The sequence below is a fragment of the Dermochelys coriacea genome, chromosome 2 (assembly GCF_009764565.3).
Source record: "Dermochelys coriacea isolate rDerCor1 chromosome 2, rDerCor1.pri.v4, whole genome shotgun sequence".
Taxonomy (NCBI): domain Eukaryota; kingdom Metazoa; phylum Chordata; order Testudines; family Dermochelyidae; genus Dermochelys; species Dermochelys coriacea.
The window spans coordinates 9,603,987-9,630,114 of NC_050069.1; the positions used below are offsets into that span (position 1 = coordinate 9,603,987).

The 26,128-nt window shown below is 46.2% G+C and overlaps 1 protein-coding gene across 1 annotated transcript in view; it reads left to right on the top strand.

The window, feature by feature from the left end:
- The first annotated feature begins 20,287 nt into the window (after positions 1 to 20,287).
- GPR20 (G protein-coupled receptor 20) overlaps positions 20,288 to 26,128 on the top strand; it is a 35,070-nt gene continuing 29,229 nt past the window's right edge. The window contains exon 1 of the mRNA XM_043507278.1: positions 20,288 to 20,400. The gene's annotated coding sequence lies outside the window, so the exon portion shown is untranslated. The remainder of the gene's footprint in view (positions 20,401 to 26,128) is intronic.

The window sequence follows — 26,128 nt, forward strand, 5'->3', positions numbered from 1 at the left end:
GTTTTGTTGGAAAAGCATCAAACACTGGCACCTTCAACACTATTGCGACCCGAGAGTATTCTCCATTTATTTCCTCATGAGAGACATTTATGTAGTCGATGGAGATTTATAGGTTGAAAACAGCTGAGATTTTCCATGGTTTAGAAGCATAAGGACAAAGAGAGCTTGGGGGCTCGACGTTGTAAAAGAGGACTCGGCCCATGTGAGTTAAGAACATTTGGGACTTTAAATCAATATTATTTTTCCATTGGGTGGGGGAGACTCTGCAACTCCAACAGCAGGAGGAATCCACTGTTTGGACTTTCAGGAACAACAATAAAGCCTCAGCCCTCGATAAGCTCTGTTAATGAAAACAAAGCGTCGGTCCACATTGTATTTACAAGTTGGACTTTATTCCTGTCAAACACTAAGAAGCCAAGAAATATCGAAGTGGCTCATTTAAGCATTTTGGAAACTTACCAAAAGGTTTCTCCCCCCTCCTTCCCCCGCCCTCTTAATTTGGAGTAAAAGCACCAATTACAATAATCCCATTGAAACGCCCCTCTCTGTCCCTCTGGTTATTTTAACTTTAGACACAGCACCACTCTGCAAAGCTGCTACGTTCCCACTGCCTGGGAGTTATGGGAAAAAGCTATCTTGGTCTTATTAGGAATGCGCCTTGCGTCTCTCTCTTGTTGCCATGCTGCCTTTGGAGATGTCAGTGGGTTCGAATAGGGTTGCATAGCCCTGCTGAAAAATATACAGCAGATAGGGCTAAAGAGAAGCTGGCAAGGGGGAAAAAATGTTCGGGTTGTGCCATCTTTGTGATGGATGTCAGAGGCAGGAAAGGGATTTATTCTGCCTGTTTTTTTACCTTTTGAAATTCAGATTTCGTCTCACCTGGAAGATTCTATGGTCTAGTCTGCGATAGATACAGAAATTCTCCACCAATATGAACCCCAGTTGAGCAACGCCTGGAAAAAAAGGGGGAGTGTGAATTAGTGGTGAGGTGCTTGGTCACTTCTCTGAGGTGAAGGAATAAGCCACCATGGTACAGCAGCAAGCCACAGGGCACAGGAACCAGAGCAATGGGCATAGAGATGATCTCCATTGACTGGCTGGTGTCAGAGCTATGTATAGGAGTCTCAGTAATGCTTGATTGTTGAACAGTTCTACTGAGGGGTAAAGAGTGAGGTGGCAAAATTTGCAGATGATACAAAACTACTCAAGATAGTTAAGTCCCAGGAAGACTGCGAAGAGCTACAAAAGGATCTCTCAAAACTGGGTGACTGGGCAACAAAATGGCAGATGAAATTCAGGTTTCAGAGTAGCAGCCGTGTTAGTCTGTAGTCGCAAAAAAGAAAAGGAGTACTTGTGGCACCTTAGAGACTAACAAATTTATTTGAGCATAAGCTTTCGTGAGCTACAGCTCACTTCATCGGATGCATTGATAAATGTAAAGTAATGCACATTGGAAAACATAATCCCAACTATACCTATACCATGATGGAGTTTAAATTACCTGTTACCACTCAAGAAAGAGCCTTTGGAGTCATTGTGGATAGTTCTCTGAAAACATCTGCTCAGTGTGTAGCAGCAGCAGTCAAAAAAGCTAACGACGTTAAGTACCATTTGGAAATGGATAGATAAGAACGGAGAAAATATAATAGTGCCACTATATAAATCCATAGTATGCCCCCACCTTGAATACTGCATGCAGTTCTGGTGACCCCGTCTCAAAAAAGGTATATTGGAATTGGAAAAGCTTCAGAAAAGGGCAAAAAAAAAAGATTAGGGATATGGAACAGCTTCCATATGAGGAGAGATTAATAAGGTTGGGACTTTTCAATTTGGAAAAGAGACGAATAAGGGGGGATATGATTAAGGTCTATAAAATCATGATCGGCGTGGAGAAAGTAAATGAGGAAGTATTATTTGCTCCTTCTTATAACCAAGAACTAGAGGTCACCAAATGAAATTGATAGGCAGCCAAACAAACAAAAGGAAACATTTCTTCACACAATGCACAGTCAACCTGTGGAACTCTTTGCCAGAGGATGTTGTGAAGGCCAAGACTATAATAGGGTTCAAAAAAGAACTAGATAAATTCATGGACGGTAGATCCATCAATGGCTATTAGCCAGGATGGGCAGGGATGGTGTCCCTTGCCTCTGTTTGCCAGAAGCTGGGAATGGGTGACAGGGAATGGATCACTTGATGATTACCTGTTCTGTTCATTCCCTCTGGGGCACCTGACATTGGCCACTGTTGGAAGACAGGATACTGGGATAGGTGGACCTTTGGTCTGACCCAGTATGGCCATTCTTATGAGCTCTGTGCAGAGCTGTATGCCTCTGATCTCCAGGTGTGATCTGAATACATCTTGTAGGATGATAGAGGTGAGTGAGGGCTAACTTGGGTTCCCCATCACAATCATGCTTTTGCATAGGAGCCTCAGCAGATGATGGAATTTTGTGGGCAGCACCCAGGGAACTTTCCCTGCCCTGCTCGTCTGCCTACTCCAGTGTCTGTCTTGAAGATTCCTTCCATCACTGCCATGAATTGCTGCCACTGTGGGTCTCAGGCAGGGTCTCCAAGGTCCGATGTGAGGATGGCACAACCATGCAGTGCTCACAATGTCTGCAGCCCATTGGGATGACAGCCACAGCACACAGAGTCTTTGAGAAGATGGGCCTTTGTATCTGTGCAGCATCCACCAGGGGTCCTATGCCCTGCACTTTGACATGTGCAGAAACTGCTTGTCGTGAAAAATACCAGAGCTCCCCGGCGTGGTGTAGCAAACCCCAGTTGCATCCTTTCACTCACCTCTGCTGACTCTTTCTACCTGTCAAGCAGCTGTAGCACAGTTGGTTACGACCCAGCTCATGGTGTCCATGGTCCATTCAGATTGTTTCCAGTCAAACATCTCTGTATCTAGCCATGTTGCTGATTCAGCAGCAACCGCACATGGTGCCCACATCAGGTGGAAGCTACTGTATAAGCTCCAGCATGAGCATACAAGGCCTGACCTTCCTCCCACTGAAGGCAACAGCAGAAGGCCCATTGTCTTCGACAGGCACAGAATGGGGCCACCAGGATCCTACTTCAGAATTTCCAAACACCTGGGTAGCTGATGAGAAGGGAAAATGCAGCATCGCAGATGAAAACGGAGAATAAATCAGAGGAAAGCTGTAACTCAGACACCTGGTACTTAGAACTCCGATGTAGGGCTTTCTGCTCCTGTGAGACATCTTGGTTCCAGTGCTGCATCCATGGGGCATGTGTCCTGGTGGTGTGAGCTAGCGTTCCTGGGCTACTTCCCAATGCTTGGAGTCGGCGTTAATATAAATCCAGCTGGTTTTCTGAGTTATTTCCCTTTCACAGACAGGAGAAGCCACCTCTGGTCGGCATCATCAGTCACTTCAATTCACAATTGTGAAAGACTTCAACACTGATGTCACGAGTACCTAAGACAAATCACTGGAGTTGCATACTCCAAAGCTCACAAGAGAGGAGCAGCATTTGGCATAGCCACTCTTGGACTTAATCTTTCTCAAGTACCCAGAACCCCATCTATTAATCAAAGTGCCTGACGCATACAAATTCAGCTGGCTATGTGATGATTGCAGTCAAACCCCTTAAATATTTCCTGTTTAAAAAGTCCTCATCTTTGAAGACATGAGCTTTTCAGGAGGGAGCTTTTTGTCAGCTACATGAGAGAGACTCTAGCTGCTTAATGCTTTTACAGGGTGGTTCAGATTAACTGGGGGCACAGCGTGGGGAGTTTATTCAAACCTGACTCACAGCAACTGAGTCAGATTTTCCTTTCAATGGAAACTGACTCTAAGTTCATATGCAATCAGATCTCACACTTCAGAGCACAAACAGATCATGGAATGGGATCAGAATATTTTCCCTCCATGGTAAAATAATATCTTTATGCTGACATAGCTTCTTTCACATGGGACCTTTCCAAACAGCTTTACAAGCTAGGTAATGATCGTTACTGTGTAGTCTATAAACTCTTTGGAGCAGCAGAGACATTGTCATCAGACTTGTCTATGAAGCATCCTGCACATGAGCAGTATTGTACAAATAACAATGGATTAAAGTAATTAATAACACAGAAATGCAGCCACCTCTGAGGTAGAATGTGGCAGCTGTTTAATAGCGCATCACAACACTATACAATACGACTTGAAGAATACCATCGAGTTGAAACTGCAGAGGGAATTTAAGCAAGGTGGAATGCAGTTGTCCAGCCTGGAATTTGTCTGGGGCATTGAGGCTAACACTTCTACTCTAGTGAAAGGTGCCCTGGAGTTCAGGATCAGGGTAAGTGTTCAGTTTTCCATCTCATTGAAAACTTGTACCTTCAACATCACGCTGCCCGCTACCACCTGGCTGGGACGTTGGCTCAATAGGGATTCAAAGGGAAGATGGCAGGGACTGAATCCCCATCTTCTCTTCCTGCAGAGCCTTGGGCAGCTGGGTGCCTTAGGGAGAGCTCACATACACTTCTTGGGTACCCAGCATTTAACCAGACACTAGAAATAAGTCTAATTCCAAGACAGAGAGCCACATCCACTTCTCCCTTTCTTCAGCCAGAGCCACTGGGAATGGGGCCAGATGGTGGCCAGGCAGGGGGGGAAATGGCTGGGGTGCTCTGCAAATACCAGTAGGTCAGAGCCTGTTGGCTGAGGTGGGCCTTGTGGGATCTCCTCCAACCTAAGTGAGGTTCAGGCTCAAGTGGACATCATGGGGAGTGAAATGTGCCCTCCAGAAAAATGGCTCTGCCCTGGGATCTTGCTAGCTCTACCCTGGAAGTCTATCACCTGAATTATCCCTTCACTATTAGCTGTTGCCGCAGGTGCGGAGAGGGGCCAGCCCTGAGATGTATTTTCACGTACAACAAATTCACAGGCCATGACCTCTATTTTAAAGCCATGACAAAGTACTGAAAAGCAGCCCGGGCTGGGAGAGCATGCTCAGGGTGGGAGATGGCAGATCTCTGCACTCTAATCCCAGTTCCTGCCCCTCATATGCTGTGTGACCATGGGCAAGTCAACTCCCCTCCCTCTGCTTTGGTTTCCCCTTTGATAACATCAAGATCATGGCTGATTCGTGTGCTGAACAGGGCCGCCGTGCAGATGAATTACCTATGGTCTGATTCACCACTACCTTCAGTGCTGTATAGCTCCCGTTAGCACAGCATCTGAAGCACCTCCCAGTCTTAACGTACACACAACAGCCTTGTAAGATAGAGACATGCTATTGTCCCCACTTCACAGGTAACCCTGTAACAGGCTACACAATAAAGTAAAACCCATGGCTGGCTTGTGCCATCTGATTAGGGCTCTGGCTATGGGGCTGTTTCATTGTAGTATAGATTTTCAGGCTGCAGCCCAGGCTCTAGGACCCTGCAGGGTGGGAGGGTGTCTTGTTGCTGTATAAATGATATACCCAGTGAGGCTATGTGATTCGCCTAAGGTCTCACACAGAAAGTCAGTGGCAGAACAGGGAATCAACCTGGCTCTCCTGAGTCGTAAGCTAGACCCCTACCCACTAGTGCATTGTTCCAGTTTTAGCTAATGTAACATGCTAGCAGGAGCATTGCCAGCAGATCAAGGGAAGTGATTATTCCCCTCTATTCGGCACTGGTGAGGCCACACCTGGAGTATTGTGTCCAGTTTTGGTCCCCCCACTACAGGAGGGATGTGAACAAATTGGAGAGAGTCCAGCGGAGGGCAACAAAAATGATTAGGGGGCTGGGGCACATGACTTACGAGGAGAGGCTGAGGGAACTGGGGTTATTTAGTCTGCAGAAGAGAAGAGTGAGGGGGGATTTGATAGCAGCCTTCAACTACCTGAAGGGGGGGGTTCCAAAGAGGATGGAGCTTGGCTGCTCTCAGTGGTGGCAGATGACAGAACAAGGAGTAATGGTTTCAAGTTACAGTAGGGGAGGTCTAGGTTGGATATTAGGAAACACTATTTTACTAGGAGGGTGGTGAAGCACTGGAATGGGTTACCTAGGGAGGTGGTGGAATCTCCATCCTTAGAGGTTTTTAAGGCCCGGCTTGACAAAGCCCTGGCTGGGATGATTAGTTGGGGTTGGTCCTGCTTTGAGCAGGCGGTTGAACTGGATGACCTCCTGAGAGCTCTTCCAGCCCTCATCTTCTATGGTTCTATGACATGAAGGCATTTGGATATTGGCATAAAACTGGAATAATACAGTGGCCCAGCCAGCTCTTGGCACATGTGTAGGGGCCAAGTGTGATTGCTTAAAATGAGGAAGGGAAGAAATCAATCCATTGATGCAACAATCAGTGACCCAATGTGACCTGTCTCTCTCCTCCCCTCCCCACTGTGTTGCAACTCGGTAGGTTATTGGCAACTTGTAGGCTCCACTGATACTGCTCCCTGGAGGCTGGCCGTATCAGGCTCACTTTGTTAGCTGAGCCCTTGCCTGAGCTACTGGAGCCCGGAGAAGTCTGAATCATTCCCTTTCTTCTCGGCTGCCACTGTTCTGAAATGGTTTAAGCAGCTTTTTCAACAGTTCTCCATCAAGTGCTTGGTCGTTACCATTCCAGCCCAGGCCCGGGACGATGTATTCCAGGACCTATCAGCGAGAGTATACAAACCATTTACATGAACCCTATAAAATATTATGCTCGGGGGGGCCTATAATGCTGAGAAGAAGCATCTTGTTTTCATTTCACATCTAGGCTGGGACAGGGCACTGAGAGAAATCCCAGAAAATGATAGCAGCACAGACTGAATGCAGAAATCTGTGTACATCTCCGTACGTTGCACAGTGCCTACAGGAGCCTACGGGGCCTGGCCATGGCATAGCAATGCAGCTTCCTGCCCTGGAGCCCCTCTCTGCACAAGGGGCGTGCTTCACCCATGCGTTTGTAATTCATGTTCCAAGTGGCTGAGCTGGGTTGGCTTTACTTTCCAACTGTGGTCCCTTCTCCATCATGGTCACTTTGTCACCTGCGAGGGAGCCTATGTGCTGTGCCATGTTCCTGGCTCCCCATGGTTCTATCCCAACTGCTCTGGGAAGGCCATTGCTGTTGCTACCAGGACCTGGCACTCTTCATGGGTTTAGGGCTGTCATTTTTGCATCCTGTGGAGTGACCTGGTGCCCTCTGCTAACTCCCCAGCCCACTCCAGCACTGGGGAGGGGAATGGTAATTTCCACTCTGGGGGGGGGGGGGTGAATGTTTTCCGATTCATCTTTGTATTGAATGGGATGATGAAGTGTCCTTAGGTCCATCTTTAATGACCTCCCATTGTTTGAGAGCTCAGAACCCAAGATTCCAAGGCCAGATGATTATGAATGGTCCCTTCTGGCCTTGGGATCTATGAGCCTATGAATCTGGGGCCCTGGAGCACCATGTTGCACCAATCCTCACTAGTGTACCAGTGGCACCACTCCTAGGCAAGCACTGTAGGCATTTCATCCACATTGTCTCTAGCACCTGGTAGGTCCCAATTAGTCTCCCTGCCTACCACCACCACACTCCTTCCACAGTAACCCAGACACCCTCCCTCTGTCCCCAGCCACCTGGAGAGCAATACCCCTCCTGAGCTGGACAGAAAGGGTTAGCAGCTGATTCTCCCAAAGCAGATTCATCACAGGCGTCCTGCTGACTGACCCATCATCGCTCAGCTGAGTCGTACGGAATGACTCTACTGGAACTTATGGAGTTATTCCGGATTTACACTGGTGTAACTGACTGAGTCCAATCTCTTGTTTTCTGTGTGTCTCTCTTCCCACGCTCTGCCCCGACTCGCTTCATCTTCCTCATCATTGCTCTCCATCTTCCTCACTCTCATGTATGTAGAAAACAAGTTGATTTTGCAGAAATCAGAGTAGCTTAAAAATAGCCTTTGTAGCTTCTATGTACAACAAAGAGCTGAGCAGGTGCATTTTAGCATCATCTGCATTTCTTTCCAGCCAGAGACATAACCAGGAGGAAACCTGCCTTCCCTTTGGGAAGCTCAAGTGAGGGCTGTCACTCTGCAGAGCACGCTGAGAAGTAGCTCACTCTGTCAGGGGCTCATGCACCCTAGTTTCCTTTCCCTCCACACACACACAGCTCCCGGACCTGAAGCTAAACTTCTTTCAGGAGCCCAAAGGCCAGCTGCCTGTTTTTGAAGCTGGCATGGTTGGTAAGGAGAGAGACATGATCTGATTTCACATCAGTCATTCACAGCGACCATACCAAAGAACCACTCTGTTCATCTGGGAATGGCGCTTGAAAGTTTTCCTGACAGATGCATTAGAGATATTGTAGACAGACAACCGTGGGGATTGTTTCACAGACTCCAGTGAGAGACTGCTGAATTGGAATTAATTTGCAAACTGGACGCCATTAAATTAGGCTTGAATAAAGACTGGGAGTGGATGTGTCATTACACAAAGTAAAACTATTTTCCCCTTGTTTATTTTTCCCCCTTACTGTTCCTCACACGTTCTTGTCAACTGCTGGAAATGGCCCATCTTGATTATCACTACAAAAGGTTTTGTTTTTTTCTCTCCTGCTGATAATAACTCACCTTAACTGATCACTCTCGTTATAGTGTGTATAACACCCATTGTTTCATGTTCTCTGTGTGTGTGTGTGTATATATATATATATATATATATATATAGGCCCTGTATTGTAAGCATATCCTGAGCCAATTACTTCCTGTGCTACCTTCGGTGGACATGAAGAACAATTGACCCACTCCTCTTTATAACAGCCCTTAACATACATGGGAGTGCAACAGTACCCCCTGGCTTGAAGTGGTTTCCCATCTTATACAGGGTTTACAATAATGTCCAATGGCTCTCAACACCCGCTTTTTTGCAACAGCAAAAGACCTGGAACATGCTAGATGCCAATTTAGGAGTTAGAAGCAGTTGCATTTGGAATTTGAAGTTAAAGTCTGCATCAAAAAATGATGCGGGGCTGAATGTCGCTTGCAAATAGTGGTCCTCCATGCTCTACTAACCTCATGGTGGTGGGGAAGGTGGCACTGTTCTGAGCCACTCTAGCTGTAAGATACAACTGACTGACTGGATTGTGGGAGACATAAAAATGAGCACAGGGGAAATTAATCTACATGGGATGCAATCAGGCTATTCTTACAGTGGGAAAAACCTTGTCTGAACTAGGAAGTAGAGGAGAGAAGCTGGTCCATGCTTATATATTTTTCCAGACCAAAGAGATTGGGAATGACCTTGGATAAGCCTCAGAACTGCTGGTTGCTTATCAGGACTGCAGCAAACCACCAAACGGTTGGATGTTTGCCCATCACGGCTCGATATGCCTTTGCCTTAGAGAGATGCTGCCAGCCGAAGATAACTAATTACAACATCACGCTCCAGTTAGGCAGCAGCTTGTGTAGATATCAGCGTACATGGAAGCAAAGCAACAAAGTGCCATGGGTTTGGTGGTTGTTTTTTTGGGTCCAATGTAATTTACAAAACAGTTCTCCCAGTGATCAATAGGAATGAGCCAACAGCAGGTCTGTAGTCTCTTCCTGGAACGATATGTGTCCATTTCTAGTAAACTCCTAGAGAACATGCTGGCCAAGCGGTTGAAGCACAGAGAAAAGCCTTATAGAGTATAAATGTACAAGATATAAAATATATCAACAAAACGGCTATTTCGTAGGTGATTTACTGCCTCCCTGTGAGTTCATAGATCTGCTTTATAGGCTGGGGGTGAAGATAGATGCTGGGAATCACTGATATACAATGAGGCATTCTCAGCATCTTCCTTTCAAAGGGCTTCTTCCCTGCTGCTGGAATTACAAGTGCTTCGGTACAGACTGGCAAAGCATGTCCCATTGATGGCCTGCCCCTTTACTGATTAAACAAGGCTGGTGGAATGATTTGAACTCCCTCTCCTGCTCTTTGGCTTTCCCTATCCAGTGCATGCAGCAGCTCTTTTACTCTGACTAGCTGTTTTAGGTGTTGGTGTTGCTCATTGGGTAGGGTTAAGGTAGTTGACAGATCTGGAGTCATAAAGGAATGGTCTTCCAGAGCATATTGGCCAGAACCCTATGAGGGAGAGGGAGGGGTGACTTTTTTATTGGACACTGACCTTTAGTAGAGTAACACTAATTCCCAGTTACACTCAGGCCACTTCATACTGTGAGGCCGTAGGGTGAACACAAATTACATTTGCACCTACCTTGAGGCACCGAAGCAGTGAAAAGTGGACTTAGAATAATGGAATGGCAGTGGACTCAGGCCCCAGTGGTGGCTTTGACCCAAGATATATATTATGCTTTCTGTAACAGGTTTCAAAAACGTTTTGGGTCTGTCTATGCTAGATGGTAAACCATTTCCACCCCAGTTGTGGGATGGCCAGGAGGGACACCATCTCATTCCTCAAGTATGGGCACACCCTGAAAGGTCAGAATTACACACGTTATTTTGGTTCTGTGGCGAGCTTAGTACCTACCTATCATATATTTGTTCCCCAGGAAGCTTCTCTTCCCCACTTTGATCACTCAGGGGACCTATATGATGCAGCCTCTTATATACCCTCATATCTGCTCAGGTGCTGAAGACAATAATTCTTGCTATAATGGAGCAGGTCTTTCTCATTGAGACTGTCTGGTTTAGTCGGAGATGGTCCACGCTTCCTTGTAATTACTAGTTTTCCCTTGACAACCTCAGGCTGAGTCAGAAAAAAGCAGTCCGAAGAGGAGTGGTGGGTGTGAATTCACAGTTCATGGGGATCTACTGGAAGACAAGTAGATGGAAATAGTTTTGGTTCTAGTTTTTAGGTCTGATAACACAAGGTGCTTTATAGGCTATATTTTACCCAAGGAGGCTGTACTATGCTAGCCAAGGAAAAGCCATTCCCTCTTACGCAAACCCACGGAAAGTCTCATGATGGCTCCCATAACCAGGTCTCAATATGATATAGAATGCCTTCTATGCGTGACATTAAAGCCCCTGTCTAACAGCCATGGAAGTCAATGGCAAAACTACCACCGACATCAATGATTGCAAGATTAGGCCTGAAAAATTAACTTCTCCAGTTACATCATTCACATTGACAGTGTTTACATTCCTGCTCCTCAGGAAGGTGAGATTTACACTGGCCGCGCTCTGCCACAAAGCAATGGACCCTTACCTCACTCAGTTTGAGTGAATAAAGCCCCACCTACCTCTCTGAGGACTCCATCACTTCACATGAAACAAGCATGCTCTTTTCTTTTCAAACAATGCATCTCCTTCCAGCTGCAAAGCAACAGCATTCAGGTCACCCTGAAAGCTATTTAGTTAGGTGAGTGACAGCAAGATACCTTTTTATGAGTATAACATTGGAGAGGCCTTAGGCCTGAGTTAATGGAAATATCTGGGAACTTGTTTTCTGCTGTTTTAGTACTGTACCAGGCTGAGAGTACTGTGAATTCCCACCTTGGGTTGAGAAAAGGAGGAGAAGGTAGAAAAGGCAAAGAAGCTCTGAGCCGAAAGGTCATGGAAGTAAAGTAGGGACAAGCTCATGTTTACAAGCAGCAGTAGTGTGAACCTTAGACTTGCGCCTCTCCAGCCCTTACTCATCTGAACAGTCCTTGTTTACAGCCCCAGCTTGAGCAAAGTAATTCAATCCCATTGACTTCGAAGGGGCTATTCACATACATAAATTAAGCATGAGCTTAATTGCCTTGTTGAACTGGGGCCCATGTGAGCTGGCCCATGGACTAATGGAGAATAATAGAGACCCCTTAAAACTGCTTGGCTTTGGTGCAGTACAAATGTGGGGGAATTTTTTTAAAATTGTAGCTGGCATGAAAGAGGTGAAGGGATGGGGGAAATGTAGCAAATATACTAGAAATGGGCCTGAGGTTTTATAGCACAGAGCTCCCAGAAATAGCTCCAAAATGGGATCCTTTTTAAAAATAAAATAAATAAATAAAAAGTGCTTTATTGGTGTAATTAAGGTGATGTCACAGGGTTCTGTTTGCCAAGACAAGCAAAGAAGAGAAAGTGTGAGAGAACTAGAGATGGAAATATGGAGAGATGCATGATGCTTGATTAGACCTGGCCCAGCAATCCATGAAGTGTACTGTCACTGCTTGACCTTACATACCTATGACTAAAGGTGCATGTAGTCCAACTATATTTTAGTGCACAGGTCTAAAGACCAGTCATATTTCCAAGGCCAGAAGGGACCAATGTGATGATCTAGTCTGACCTCCTGTATCACAGAGGCCATAGAACTTCCCCAAAACAATTCTTATGGCAGATCATTTAGAAAAACATCCAATCTTGATTTTAAAATTGCCAGTGTTGGAGAATCCGCCATCAGTTCTTCCAATGGTTAATTACCCTCACAGTTAAAAATGTATGCCTTATTTACAGTCTGAATTTGTCTAGCTTTGACTTCCAGCCATTAGATCGTATTATACTTTTCTCTGCTTGATTAAAGAGCCATTTATCATATATTTGTTCCCCAGGGAGGTACTTATAGATTATAATTGACTTCCACTGGATAAAAAGCCTGCCTTAAAACAGGCTCAGTGGTCTTTGGATCTGGCCTTGAATTAGTTGCCAAATTTGGACAAGAGAGGGCTATTGCTTATTCACACTAAAGATATTAAGGATGGCTGCTGACTTCCCTTAATTTTGTAGGCAGACTGTTAGGGCTTGATTCTCCACTGCCCTGTACCTTGTGTTGTCACTTACACCTCTGGAAATAGGTCACAGTTCAGGGAATTGTACCAATATTTCCCCCTCAGTGGTTCAGCAAGGGCCACCCACTCTCAGGTTTCCATCTCCCCTGGCCATTGCCTTTCTTGGGTGGAGCCCTGCATCTCACTCACTTCTGACTAGGGTGACCAGATGTCCCGATTTTTGAGGGACAGTCCTGATTTTAGGCTCCTATTACCCTCCACCCCCTGTCCTGATTTTTCACATTTGCTGTCTGGTCACCCTACTTCTGACCGGGGTATTTCCAGGCTCCACCATCTGCTGCCTTCACTGTGTTATTCCCAGCCGAGACAGGCTGCGCAACTGGCCTGCTTGCGTTGGCATGAGAGTTGGTTAACAACGTGACAGCCAGCAGTTACAGAGTTGCCACATGCCTCTCTTGACTCAAGCCCATTTTATTTGGAAGGTGAAAGCACCACAGAGAAAACATATGAAAACCACCCCAAGAACCTACATGCATGCTACTAAGCATCCCTGAGATCACCCCCAACCCTGTCTTGGGCTCTGGCAGGAACAGTCCTTCAACACCCTAGCCAAGGGTTTCCTTGTGGTTTCAAGGGCATCACAGCTTCAACTGAGAACAAGTACACAGTCTTGTGGGGCCTCAGTAGGTCCAGTCTATTTATCCAAAACTCTTGTCTTTGCCTGTTGGTCACTGGAAAATGTAGCTTGAACTAGTATATGCAAACCTCTCCAGGGGTGTGGTTTCAAAAGGCTGATAGTGGAGGAAGCATCCCCCTCCTCACAGAAGTTTTACATACAATTGCCCAGCGACACGTACCCAATTGCATTTTAAAAACAATGGACCCAAACGGTATTCAACCTCATTCAATAAGGTTTACATTTATTTTAACTCCGTAAGGTTTGTCCAGGATATTGTTAGTCTGTCACAAGTTATACCTATGGAAAATGGGTGCATACTATTACTGTCGGTGTACCTAAGTGCCAATATCTGACTTGGTAGCCTTTTACACCTACTCCTCACTGCCTTTGCACAGGATTGGTTCCATTAGGGGCAAAGCATCAGGGAATCAAATCCATTAGGTAGATGTGGCCACCTAGGGAAAGCCATACAAATGCTGAAAACATAATATTAGTTTCAAGTTCATATAAACTGGAAGCAAGGATAATCCCAGGACAACTCACTAGGGCCAAAAAAGCATTATGCATAATTTCCATCCATTATGAGATCTACAATCCACTGCTTACCTTACAGATAGATCCAGGCTCCAAGATCTAAGATCAAGTGTAAGTAGTCTCTCAGCCTATCAAAGGATAGGATCAAGTGTCTTGATGTTTTTGGTCTTTTGGCCCCGAAATGAAAACCTTGTCTGTATCTCTTGGACCATGAAGTACAAACATTCTAAGTTATATCTGTTCTTATCAGTTTAATATCTGATATGTCCTTAATTTAACAAACTGCTTTTATAAAGTAAAGGGAAAAAACATATTAAACAACAAAGAAATAAAGGGAGGTGTAGTAATTACACCATGAGTATGTTCAGGGAGTCCATCTGCTCTTCACCTAGTACAGCTGGGTGGATAGTGTCAAAATGTCTTCACAAGCAGATTTCCTCAGTTTGATTCCTCCACACTTGTAAGAGTTTCATTCTTTTTCACTGAGAATCTTGAGGTCCCCGTAGCTAAAGAACCACAGTAACCACCAGTTACTCAAACTCTCCTTCTCTCTTGTAGCATCTGTGACACAAACAAGCTGCTTTTCCAATTTTTAATAAGGTTAAAGGCATGAAATAGGAGCTGATCTCCCATCAGAGAGGAAAGATGGTCTAATGGTTAGGGCCCTGCGTTGGGCGACCTGGGTTCAATTTCCTATGTGCCTTGGGCACATCACCGAGTGCCTTCATTACCCATCTGTAAGATGGGGAAAATAGCACTTCCCTACCTGACAGGGGTGTTGTGAGGACAAATACATTAAAGATTTTGAGGTGCTCAGATACTTCAGGGGGCCTTAATAGTATGTTAGTAAGCTAGATAGATAATACTCAGAATAATCTAGATAGATAGTACTCAGATAATAGGAGGCTGTAGCAGTGCGGGACTCACCCCTGGAGCGCCTCATGCTGGTCATCCAGGGAATTAGCATTCCAGCCTCTGGAGCGCCCTCTGCAGGCCAGTGTCCTGCTTGCCACTGGGCCCCAAGTCCCTCCTGCACACCAGTGCCCCCTTTCACACCAGGGTGCTGCCACCTGTAGTACCCCATACAGATCTGGGTCTCCCCTCCCTGGGGAACCCCCAACCATCTACCACTACCTCACCTCAGTCTATGGCCACTGCCAGTCATCACCTAGCCCCCATTCCCTGGGGCCAACTGCAGCGTAAGCACCACTCATCATAGGCAAGGGGGATTTGGACCTGCTACGTCTGCCTATCCATGGGCTGCTCCCTGCAACCTCAGTACCTATCTTAGGCCATCTGCCAGGCCTGCAGCCTGGGTCTTTTCCAGTCTGGAGCCTCCCAGCTCCTCTGGCCTTCCCCAGCCCTGCTTCACCTTAGGTACCCAGGTATGCTTCCCAGCAGCAGACCTATCTCTCTCTACAGCTAGAGGAAACTCTTTCTGCTCCTGGCCCACTGCCCTCTTATAAGGGCCAGCTGAGCCCTGACTGGGGTGTGGCCACAGCTGAGCCTGCTTCCCCAATCAGCCTGGGAGCTACCTACCCCCCAGCCACAGCCCTCTCCTGGGCTGTTTTAAGCCCTTTAAGGCCAGAGCTGGTGACCACCTTGCTATAGGGGCCTTAGGAGTATGTTAACAATCTAGATAGATCTAAACTGTCTCTTTCTATCTCTGCCTAGGTTCATCCACCACCGTGGTACCTTAGTGCCTGATGACAATATCAGCGTAACTCCTGGAAAGGAAGGTGATGTAAATGAAAATTCTACTGCAGAGGATGCCACCTTGGGTGCTCAGGAAGAATCAGCGGAAGATCACATCCCAGTGCCCTTCCTTAGAGGTGCTTTCACCCAGTGTAAGTGCAGACCTTGTAGGAGACTCAGTGTTTTTGTCTGATTTCAGCACCCTCAGGTGGTAAATGGCTCCGTTCGCTGACATTGAAGTTTGCTTGCCTGGCTGTGAGGGGATCTGGGGTGAAGATGGACTGAGGTTCTTAGAGGGACATGCTCTGCTCTCACTCTTCACTGTTGTTTCTTTAATCTAAAGTCAGACTAGTGGAGTGAAAGTGCCCCATTTTGCTGCTTGTGTACGGAGATCATAACAGAGATGAGACTCCTTTCTTCATGGGGATCTTGGGAGATGTGTGACCCCTGACTCCCTCTGCTTTGTGCCACGCTGCAGTGCAAGGCAGCTGGAAATCCAGCTTAACCAGCTACCTACAATTCCTCTTTCACAAGAAGGTCCCCTGGTAGCATAAAGCCAGTGTAGCCACATGATATCCCCTCAGCTCCCAGAGCATGGAGGCATGCTTGGAGCAAAAAAGGGCCTAGTCAGAGTGCCACTGCATTCCGGCTATTCGCAACTGCCAGAATTGTTCCTTTGGGCCATGGGACAAAAGTCAATGAAGCCTGAAGGCAGGGACCCAACTAGTCCCCAGAATACCCTAGAATCTGGGGTCTACAAAGGTAGCATTCAGCTTCAAAGAGAGACAGAAAAAAGCCCCAGACACTGCAGCCAAGCACAGCTCAGATGCATCTTGGAGTCTGGGCACTTTCATATCCTCCAATTGTGAGTTCTCCCAGGACAATCCTGTGGGCTCTCTGCAAAGCTGTGAAAGGCCCTTGGGGATGGCAAGGACTCCTGCTGGGGATATGGAGTGTCAGCGCTGTGTCTGGGACTCCTACTCAGGGCACTATCACTCGGGCTGGGAGGGGTGGGTTACCAAACATCCTACGGCTATAACGTTGCTCAGATGTTTTTTCTGATGTAGCTGGTCTGACTTTAGAGCCTTAACTCCGCCCTCTGAGCTCAGGCTTTCGTCCACTGCCATTAGAATCCTCTAAACGTTGTTGTTGGTCACAGAGCAGGGCACTGCAGGGCCATTCCTTGTATAGAAAATATGCCGAACTTCATCCTTTCCTTAGGCTTTAACCTTTTCCTGATGCATTCCATGCCTTTGTGTTTCATGGCAGAAACCTCAAATATTCAAGTTTCTTATTCACTGCCAAAAATGCTATTACAGCAGCTTTAGATTTCAAAGACAGTTTTATTCCTGTTTCAGTGACCTTTGGATGAGTTTTTAGAGATGGGGGGGGGGGGGGGAAATAGATCCTTTTCCTTTACATGCACTGTTATTCAAAGCTCCTGCAATGGTATAAGAGCATTTGTAAGAATAAATATAGACCTTTCCAGGGTCTGCATTTCTGTGAGCCCCTGCCTTCCTGCAACGGTGAGAAATCACTGGTTAGAGCAACGACACCAGGCATTTTAGAAGCTTTATTATAATTTATAATGAGTGAGAGCGGAGATGGAAGTCTGGCTTGCTCAGATGCTGGAGTGGGGCTCGACAGATTTGGGTTCAAGTCCTGGCTGTGCCATTTGCCTGCCAGGTGACCTTGGGGTTTCATGTTTCTGCGTCTTCTTTGTCTGTTCAGATGGTAAATTCTTTGGGGCAGAAACTGTTTCTCACTATGCATTTGTGCAGCACTGATCTCTCTTGAGTGAGGCCCTGATCTCTTTTGAGACCTCTCAGTAGCTCTGTAATACTTATAATAAGCGCTATCTATCTTAAGATTTGTGCTAGTGCCCATCACCATGACACTGGAGTGCCTTTCAGGCTAATTATATTAGCATAGCAAAGTTCACAGTGGACTTTGTGGAGTCATACAGTATCTGGAGCAGCTAGGCCCTTGACAGATATAGACTAAATTAGGTGCCTGCTCCAGATACAATACAATAAAAGGGTCTTCTACTTCCATGATCCCACACTATTGAGCTTACCTGTTACTAGGTTTTTCAGTGGGGATACAACCAGTAGTAAGCCCTGGTTAATTAAGGGTAGCCAATCGCTTGACTACACTCTTGCTCTGATATTAAAAGTATTCAGGAGATCAAGCAGCCAAGCTGAGTCAGTTTATGAGGCAAGGACAAAGCAGTGGACAAAAGGAAACATACGTGTCACCCTTTTTGGAAGCCATCTAACTGCCTTCACCTTACACAGTAGGTCTGCTTTGAAAATATGCATCTAAGACTACTTGCGTTTCTAGCCCAGTTGTTTACAAGGTAGAGAGTGTCAGGTAGCAGGGTGTTCAGCAAAGTCAGGCAAAGTCACCCTAACGAGCACAGCTGGCTTGTAGTAGGCTGCCTAATTGGCTACACTGCTGGCTTGATTAGAAGAGTGAGCACACCAGTTCTTGAGTCCACCAGATCAGTGGCTGCTCAGAGCGTTTACCTGTGATCATGTCTGTGCCTGCTTGCTGCAGCTTAACTCCTACCTTGCCTTCTTCCAGGTAACCCAGTTCTGAGCCTTGGCTCTGATTCCTGACTCCAGCTCTGATGCTTGGTTCTGGCATCTGGCCTCTGCTTCTGGCCCTGGGCTTTGACTCCTGGCTACTGATGCCTGCTCTGACCACTAGGCATGACCGGTCACTGACCACAAGGAGTCTATACGTCACTCAAGATTCAACCCTTCCACTATGTACCAGTTTCTCTTCTTGTTTCCTGTCCTGTGCCTTCCTTATCTTTGCTTTGGACATCACATTCCAGGTGCCAGTGGGCCATGAAAGCACCCCTAACTGCTCTAGGCCAACCATTCATCCCTCTTGTTCCTGACAAAGCTTGTAATTGCCTGTGCCAAGAGCCGGGTTTACCTGTTGCAAAGTGTTACGGGATGGCATGAGTGAACAGCATTCTGAGAAAAGCATAACACAATTCATAGTTATAGAATGTAGCATAACTACACAGCATTGACATCTGATCTAAAATAATACACAGCAATGTGGTGTGTAATGTGTCATATTCATCACATATATTTTGATGAACACACTCCACTCAATGTAATTGCTGTAATTCCTGCTCCAGGGGTCACTGCAGGTAGGATACAAACACAGCTGCTGGTGATAATTTCACATATTATTTGTACTGTGGTAGTGCCCAAGGGCTCCAGTCATGCAACAAAAAGACAGCCCATGCCCCAAAGAGCTTGCAGTCTTAGTAACTTTACTGTTATGTTGTAGATTCCATTTCAACTTCATCACGGGAGCTTTTCGTACCAGAGTCTGTAAGGGTATGTCTACACTGCACACTAAGCCCAGGCTCTGACTCAGGTTTGAGCCTAAGCCCCCTTTCCATCCACACACAAAGCAGTCTGACTTGGGTCAGCAAGCACTCAGGACCCAGATCCTAGGACCCTGCCAGGGCATAGGGTCAGCATCCAAGTCCCGATACGACTCAGGTCCAAGCCCCATCATGGACAGCGGTCAAGCCACAGACCCAAGTCAGAAGGTCTGCACAGGGCAATGTGGACATGGTAGCACAGTTATGAGACCTGGGTCCAGCAATTGTAAACCCAGGTTCACAATGCAGTGTGGTTGCTAAGCACAGGTTTGGAAATACCGAGTCCACAAGCTTGGAGGCCACAGACCTGGGCTTAGTGTGCAGTGTAGCCAGACTCTTAGTGTTTGCAGGATCGTGCCTGAAAAGAAATCTAACATTATTTTGGGGCATAATGTCATAACATATAGTTGAATCCCTGAAAATTGTTTGTCCAAGCAGAACAACCTGGATCTATTCACAAGCAGAAAGAAGTGCTAAATTCGCCACACTGAACAATTTAACAGCTTTAATCATAATTCTTAGCGCTCGCCCGGTGCTCCCAGCTTCTGCATGTAGATCTCAAAGCTCTCCACAAATGTTAATCCATTATACTGAGTGTATGCACATTGTACACTCAGCTATATTGTGCATACATACACATCCTGTACACATAGTGTATGTGCATACCATATTGCAAAATACACACACGCACAGTAATACTGCAAAAACATATACACGACATGGCCAGATATTCTGGGGTAGTGTCTGCTGCTCCCCCTAACTTTAAAAAGGTTGGCTGAGTGCTGAACCCTTTTGAAAATCCGGCCACTTATTTGGGTACTTAAATATAGACTTAGGATCCTAACTGTAGGCACACGTTTTTAAAAAATTGGCCTGCCCGTGCATGCCCATATATCTTGCGCATGCACCAGACCTGATTTTTCTACTGCCAGGCATAGGCACTTACAGCAGTGGGGGTAAAACACAACCAAATCGGAATGGGAGCATTTTACACTCGTAGTGGTGTTGATAAGGAGCAACTCCTCTGTGTGGTGGAACATCAGTGTAGAACTGGGGTGAGAGTAGAATCTGGCTTTGAATGACCATCCATAAAAGTCTGCACTACTCTATATGCGGTGTTCATCTATGTTCAATACACACACACTTCGATATTACACTTGCCCACACACCAACCCACAGCTGCCTGGCTCCCTCCTAAAGACAGTTATAAAACTATCCCACTTACTTCTTTTTCTTCTCCCCCCCCCACCCGCCTAAAATGGCCTGTTACCAAAATGAGCTGGGGATGCTAGAAAAAGGCACTGACGTCAATGTAAAAGTAAACCAAAGAGGTCTGGTTCCTGTATTACTCTGCAGAGCTCGGCGCTGGGGAGGAACTGCACTGTCATTCGATTTGAGGATCTGGGAGCAGCCTTCAAGACCCGCAGCTGATCTTTCTCAGTCAAACTGTGTAAGTACTGTGCTCTCCTCTGCACTGACCTCCCTGAGCAGACAGCCGGTCTGATGTTCCCTCAGGGAGTTTTAGCAATTGCAGTTTAGAAATGAAGCATGTTCGGTCCTGGCGGTTGGTTTATACGTGTGTTGGAGGGTATTTGTTAAATGTACGGGAGAGGCAGGGAAATACAAGTAGCAATGGTCCTTAAATTACCGAAAGTCTCAGTCATTGATGGTTTTCTAGACAGCAGGGTCATTCTGGAGTTTAACAATCAAGTATCTGGTTCAAAAATGTGAACGTCATTCTTCAGTTTAGCAAGGGAAAAATCCAGTGTTTTCCATGTTGTTCAATTATATCAGAACTGATTTGTATATAGAAATAAACACGTTATTTATATCTGTCTGCTATATGTGTGTGTGTGTCAATACTTACACACACACACAAGACAGGTGTATATACAAACATACTGTGGATAGATGTCTGTTGACATTTGGTATAATATATATAGCCTTACTTGATTAGAAGATACCCGTAGATCATACATGTGTGTATGTATAAATCCAGAACTAGGAGTAATGAGTTTAAATTAAGATAATGAAAACTGAATCTGAAATCTATCAGGATGAATGAACTTCCTAATGATGGAAGCAGTTAGGGTATGGGAAAGCCTCCCCAGGGTAGAAGCCCCATCACCTGAGACATTCAGAAGCGGACTGTTGAAAGCACTGGGAAATGTACTATTGGGACCAATCCTGGTCTAGTTGTGGGATGGGTTGAATTGCCTCATAGGTCTCTGCAATGTCTATGATTTGGCTTTTCGGTATCGGTACACATCCAGTGAGCTCACAGTATAGTTAGTGTGTGGGTGTGTTTAATTGAACACTCAGTTATCTTTTGGCTCACTTCACACAATGGTGTTAGCAATGCAAGGCACCTTTTCTTTAAACATTTCTTAAAGGCAGACTCCCATTTCTTTCCTTAGCTAAAATCTGGTATCTTTCTGGAGCTATAACTACATTCTTAAAGCAACAAAACCTGCTGTATCAGAAAGCGAAGACAGGATGGCAATGTGTACATGAAATGTGGCATCCCTAAATATATACTAAAGGCAGAGTCCCAGCTGAAAACCCAGGTGCAAACACCCCTGGTTGCTGGGTTTAGATCTAAACTTTGTGCCTTGGGCTCATCGCTAATAAACACATAGCTGTACAGGACGAGACAGCAGCCATGCGCCAATCACGTCTGCAACCAGTCACGTGAAAAATCTGTCCCCTCCAACGCTACCCTCTGTGCAACGGTACTGACATGGGGGGGTCTCATTGGGAATAAGTGAGGGGAAGCGCTGGCCATAGTCTGGTCAACTTTTAAAATGAGAATGTTTTAAACTTCTTCTGACAGAAAATAAACCCCTCAGCCAATCCGGGAGAAAAACCAGAGAGACAAATTGACCCCAAGCCCAGCACAACGTTAACACCCAATCCCTCAAGTGAGTCTCATGGACTCATTGATATGAAGGTCCGAAGGGACCATTATGAGCATCTAGTCTGACCTCCTGCACAACGCAGGCCACGGAATCTCACCCACCCACTCCTGCGATAAACCTCTCACCTACGTCTAAGATCCTACTGACTCCACCCACTTTTGCTTTGGTCCATTTCTGCCACTTGACCTCCTTCATCTCAGCTGGAAAGCCAGGTGTAACACTGACACACCCCAGTTGTTGGCGGGAGGGAGATCGAACCTGGGACCTCTGGAGCTTAGTGTGCATGAGCCTCTACTGCATGAGCTAAAAGCTATATGGTTGTTAGCTAAGGCTGTAGAGCAGACTCTCTCTCTGGGTGGTTTCGGTGCCACTAGATGGGACAGAACACCACACCAAGGAGGTGTGTGTGGGTTACACGGGCACTTGCTTTGTATAAAATAACCAGTCCGTAAGCTCTTCAGACTCATACTGAGCCATAGTCTACCTTCCATTCTGCAGAGTGTAATGGAACCAAAAGCCCCCAGAAAGCCTTCAGTCACTGAGGGGGCAGGACGCGGCAGAGGGATGAGACCTCTCATAGCTGCCCTCTGCAGCATGCTCTCCTTGTGTCAAGGCGGAGTTCCAAGCAAAACTCCACCTGGGAGTTGCAGTGGGTCAGACCAGCAATAATACCCCCGATGTGATTGCAATACCACATGCACATAGACAAGGGACAGGAAGACAACGCCGCTCCCCGCAGCATGCACTTCAGCACCACTGTTCTCTAAAATCCCATTGCAGTCAATGGCGGGTGTGAGGACAGGTCTGGTATATTGATCATTCTGCCTGCAGCTCCATTTAACAGTCAGCAGCCATATCCCCTGTCTAGAGGGAGGAACAAATATCATGGCCCGAGTCTGCAGAAATGAATAGCGATTCTGAGCGTCTCAGTGTTTAGGTGCCCAACTGGAAGGGGCCTGATTTTTAGATGGTGGATGCTCTGCACTTACTGAAAATCTGATTTTAATTGTTAGTCTCTAAGGTGCCACAAGTACTCCTTTTCTTTTTGCGAATACAGACTAACACGGCTGCTACTCTGAAACCTGAAAATCTGAGGTGACTCGTGTAGTGCACCCAAAATCTCTAAGCACTTTTGAAAATTTAGGCCAGTGATTCTGCATTGTTTTAGCTCTCTTACAAAACTCGAAATGACACGTTGTTTATACATTGTTTATTCCATGGAGTATTATAAGGCGTTGTTGTAAATGCCGAGGTGTTTAACAGTTTACTGCGCAATTCTCCATGTGGGTGAATATCCTGTGACATTTCTACAGACCTTTCTTACAAATGTCCATTGCTCCTCCAAAGGCCCTTTTGCAAATATTATAAAGACCATCCCCCCCTCTTCTCCCTCCATGTACTTTAATTTTCCTTGGAGTTTTAGCGGCAGCTCTTTATCCCTTCTAGCAGGGCCACAATGAATCGGCCAATGGGTTAGGGACTCCAGGCCACACAGCAAATCCTATTGATTCTCCTTGTAGGTAGGGGAGGGACTTCTGATCCAGTTGGCCACAGAGAATGGAGGCAGAAGCTAGATGGCATCTGACAAGGTCCAGAAATGGAAGAGATTGGGTTGAGGTCAGGGGCCAAAGACAGAAGTGGGAGAGGTGAGGCCAGAAGGGGAGGAGCCAGACGACAAGGAATCATAGGCCAGAAGGGGCTAGGTTTAGCGAGGCACGGACATCAATGGGTGTGATGTCACCAGATGAGGTGGTGCCACTTAGCTACATATCATCTGTTCCATCTCCTATCTGTGCATCAGTCCCAAGGAGATGTTTACTGTGGTATACGAATGCTACCAAGATCCATTCTTTTTTATTCGCTGCTAGTTTATTTAGATCTATAAAAGCCTCGCTATGTGCCCATTCCATCAGTTAGAAATACGTGACCCAAAGGGCTGCTCCTCCTACATTGACAGATATCTATTTACCAGCAAACGTAATGGGGGCAATAAAATAAAGCCTGAGGATAAACCTTAGCCCGCCTTGTCCATAAAGACTGGTGACAAGGTGGGCTTGGAAGCATGTCCCCAAGGTTAAAAGGTCTGGGCTCTGGCAGTGTGCCCTAAGCCAAATCCCACGCATAGAGCATGCCAGACAGGGAGTTCCCCAGCCATTTGCACACTGATGTTGCTAGCCTCTGCAATGGATGTGCTGCGAGGGACAGAGAAAGGGATTTTAAGTGATACACTGAGTGAAAGATCAACAAATGGTTTTGTTTGGTGCATGGTTCCAGTTCTAAGTCATCATGAGGGAATTAAGCTTTGATCTGCCAGCTAACGTTGATGGGCATCGATCTTAAGAGTCAATGAATCATTCTAAGAACCGTGTGGGAAGTTTGCTGAAAATCTCCATTTTATCCAGCAGCAAAATGGCAGTGGAACCAAACTGGTCTTAAAGTACGAGGCTGTGTTTCTCCTGTGCGTCATTAGTCATCCAGGCCCTAAGCTCACCATGAACTCTGTGTGAGTGGAGCTCTGCACCCCGGCTCACTGTGAGATTCCCTAGCCCAAGCATGGAGCAGCCAAGTGGGTGTTGGTGTGGCTCGGGGAGCTGTTCATGGGGTAAGAGGGCATTTATTCATTCATCTTTCATTCAGAAAGATCTCAAAGGGCATCCCAAAACTATACTCAAGGCGCAACAGTGATGTATTAAAGCAGGTTACCTGCATGCAGCAGGAGGCAAATTGTGGCCAAAGACACCAGGGCAAACAGCTTCTCATACGAAAAGTATGGCAGCTCTCTAATGGCCATGCACAGAAGACAGGATCTTGGTATTTAAAATATTCTGTAAAAGACCTGACCCCCCCACACCCCTCCACACACACAGAGAGCTCAGTTTGGACTTTCTGGGATTCAGTCCTGCAGCTCTAGGAAACCTACAAACCCTAGCCCTGTTGCTCTGAGCGCTATGGCTGTGCCATCCCCTACATCCGGATTAAGAGACTCCTTTGCCTCTAGATCACCTATTTGAATCCAGCTAAGGGGTCTGGCTAGAAGCCGACTGCTTGGGTGGGGAGAGCTGCTGCTATCGCTAGCCATGGCTGTGCCTGTTCTGTGGATACAGAGAGAACTTCAGTCTCCCAGAGACTTCAGTCTGGCACTTTCCCTGGTCATTCATACTGCATGAACCTGCCACGGAATGAGTATCTGAGATCGCTCCAGGCTGCTGAGTGGTATTACACAGGCTCCAGTGCTCAATCATGCCTGTAAATCAGCTTTAGTGAGAAGGATACAGTAGCTCAGCAAATGTGCTTTGAAAAATGAAACACGCTGTTTTGCAGGTGTCAGACTCAAGGATCTGGGCTCCTTTTACCAAATATAAAGACAAAGGTCTCGTGGCTGCATACGTGTGACAGACACAGCAGAGGGGTTCGTGCTGACTGTAGAAAGTGTGTTAGCTGCAGAGGAAGGTGTCACTGTTTTGGTTTATCATACAGCACTACTTGGCATCTGCCAGCAGCTTCCACACACAGACGAAAAGTGGTATTATCTGCATTTTACAGATGGGGAAACGGAGACTCAGAGAGGCAAAACGACGGGCCCAAGGTCACACAGTGAGTCGATGGTAGAGCTGAAAACTAGAACCCATTCCAACTGACTCCTCTGGTCCTGTCCCTGAGCCACCAAGCCCACTGCCTTCCCTATCAATCACATACTACCTTGACACACAGCTGGGGTAGAGCGGAGGGGGAGGGGAGGGGAAGAGAAATTAAGTGATATCAGTGAGTTAATGGAGCAGCTTTCAATTTTGGAATATTTGAGTTCAAATGCTGGCTTAGGTCACAGGCACATGAGAGGTTGAGTGTCCCGTCCTATTCTCCATTAATACTTAAATCGCCCCTCAGTCCAACCCAATTGGCAGCCTCTTCTCAGAAGGGACTCAGGATGGAAATACTAGTTGTTACTGGAGGTCAGAACTAAGATACACTAGCACGGGTGCAAGAGGAAGCTTGCACAGTCCTTGTCTATGTCAGGTCTGGTTCATACTGCTGCTATCAGTCCCTCATTTTCATGAGTATTAAATGTACTGAGAAAAAGCCAGCTACTAATGCCCCAGCCATGATAAATCTCTTTGGTATGATTACACACCTAAGAATATGCATGATCATTTTAAAAGCATTGTTTTATTAAATGTACCTGAGACGGTTTAGTCACTGGTCCTTGCCCAAGAGAGCTTAACAGTAGATGATGGTTTACAATATTGGGACTGATATATACTT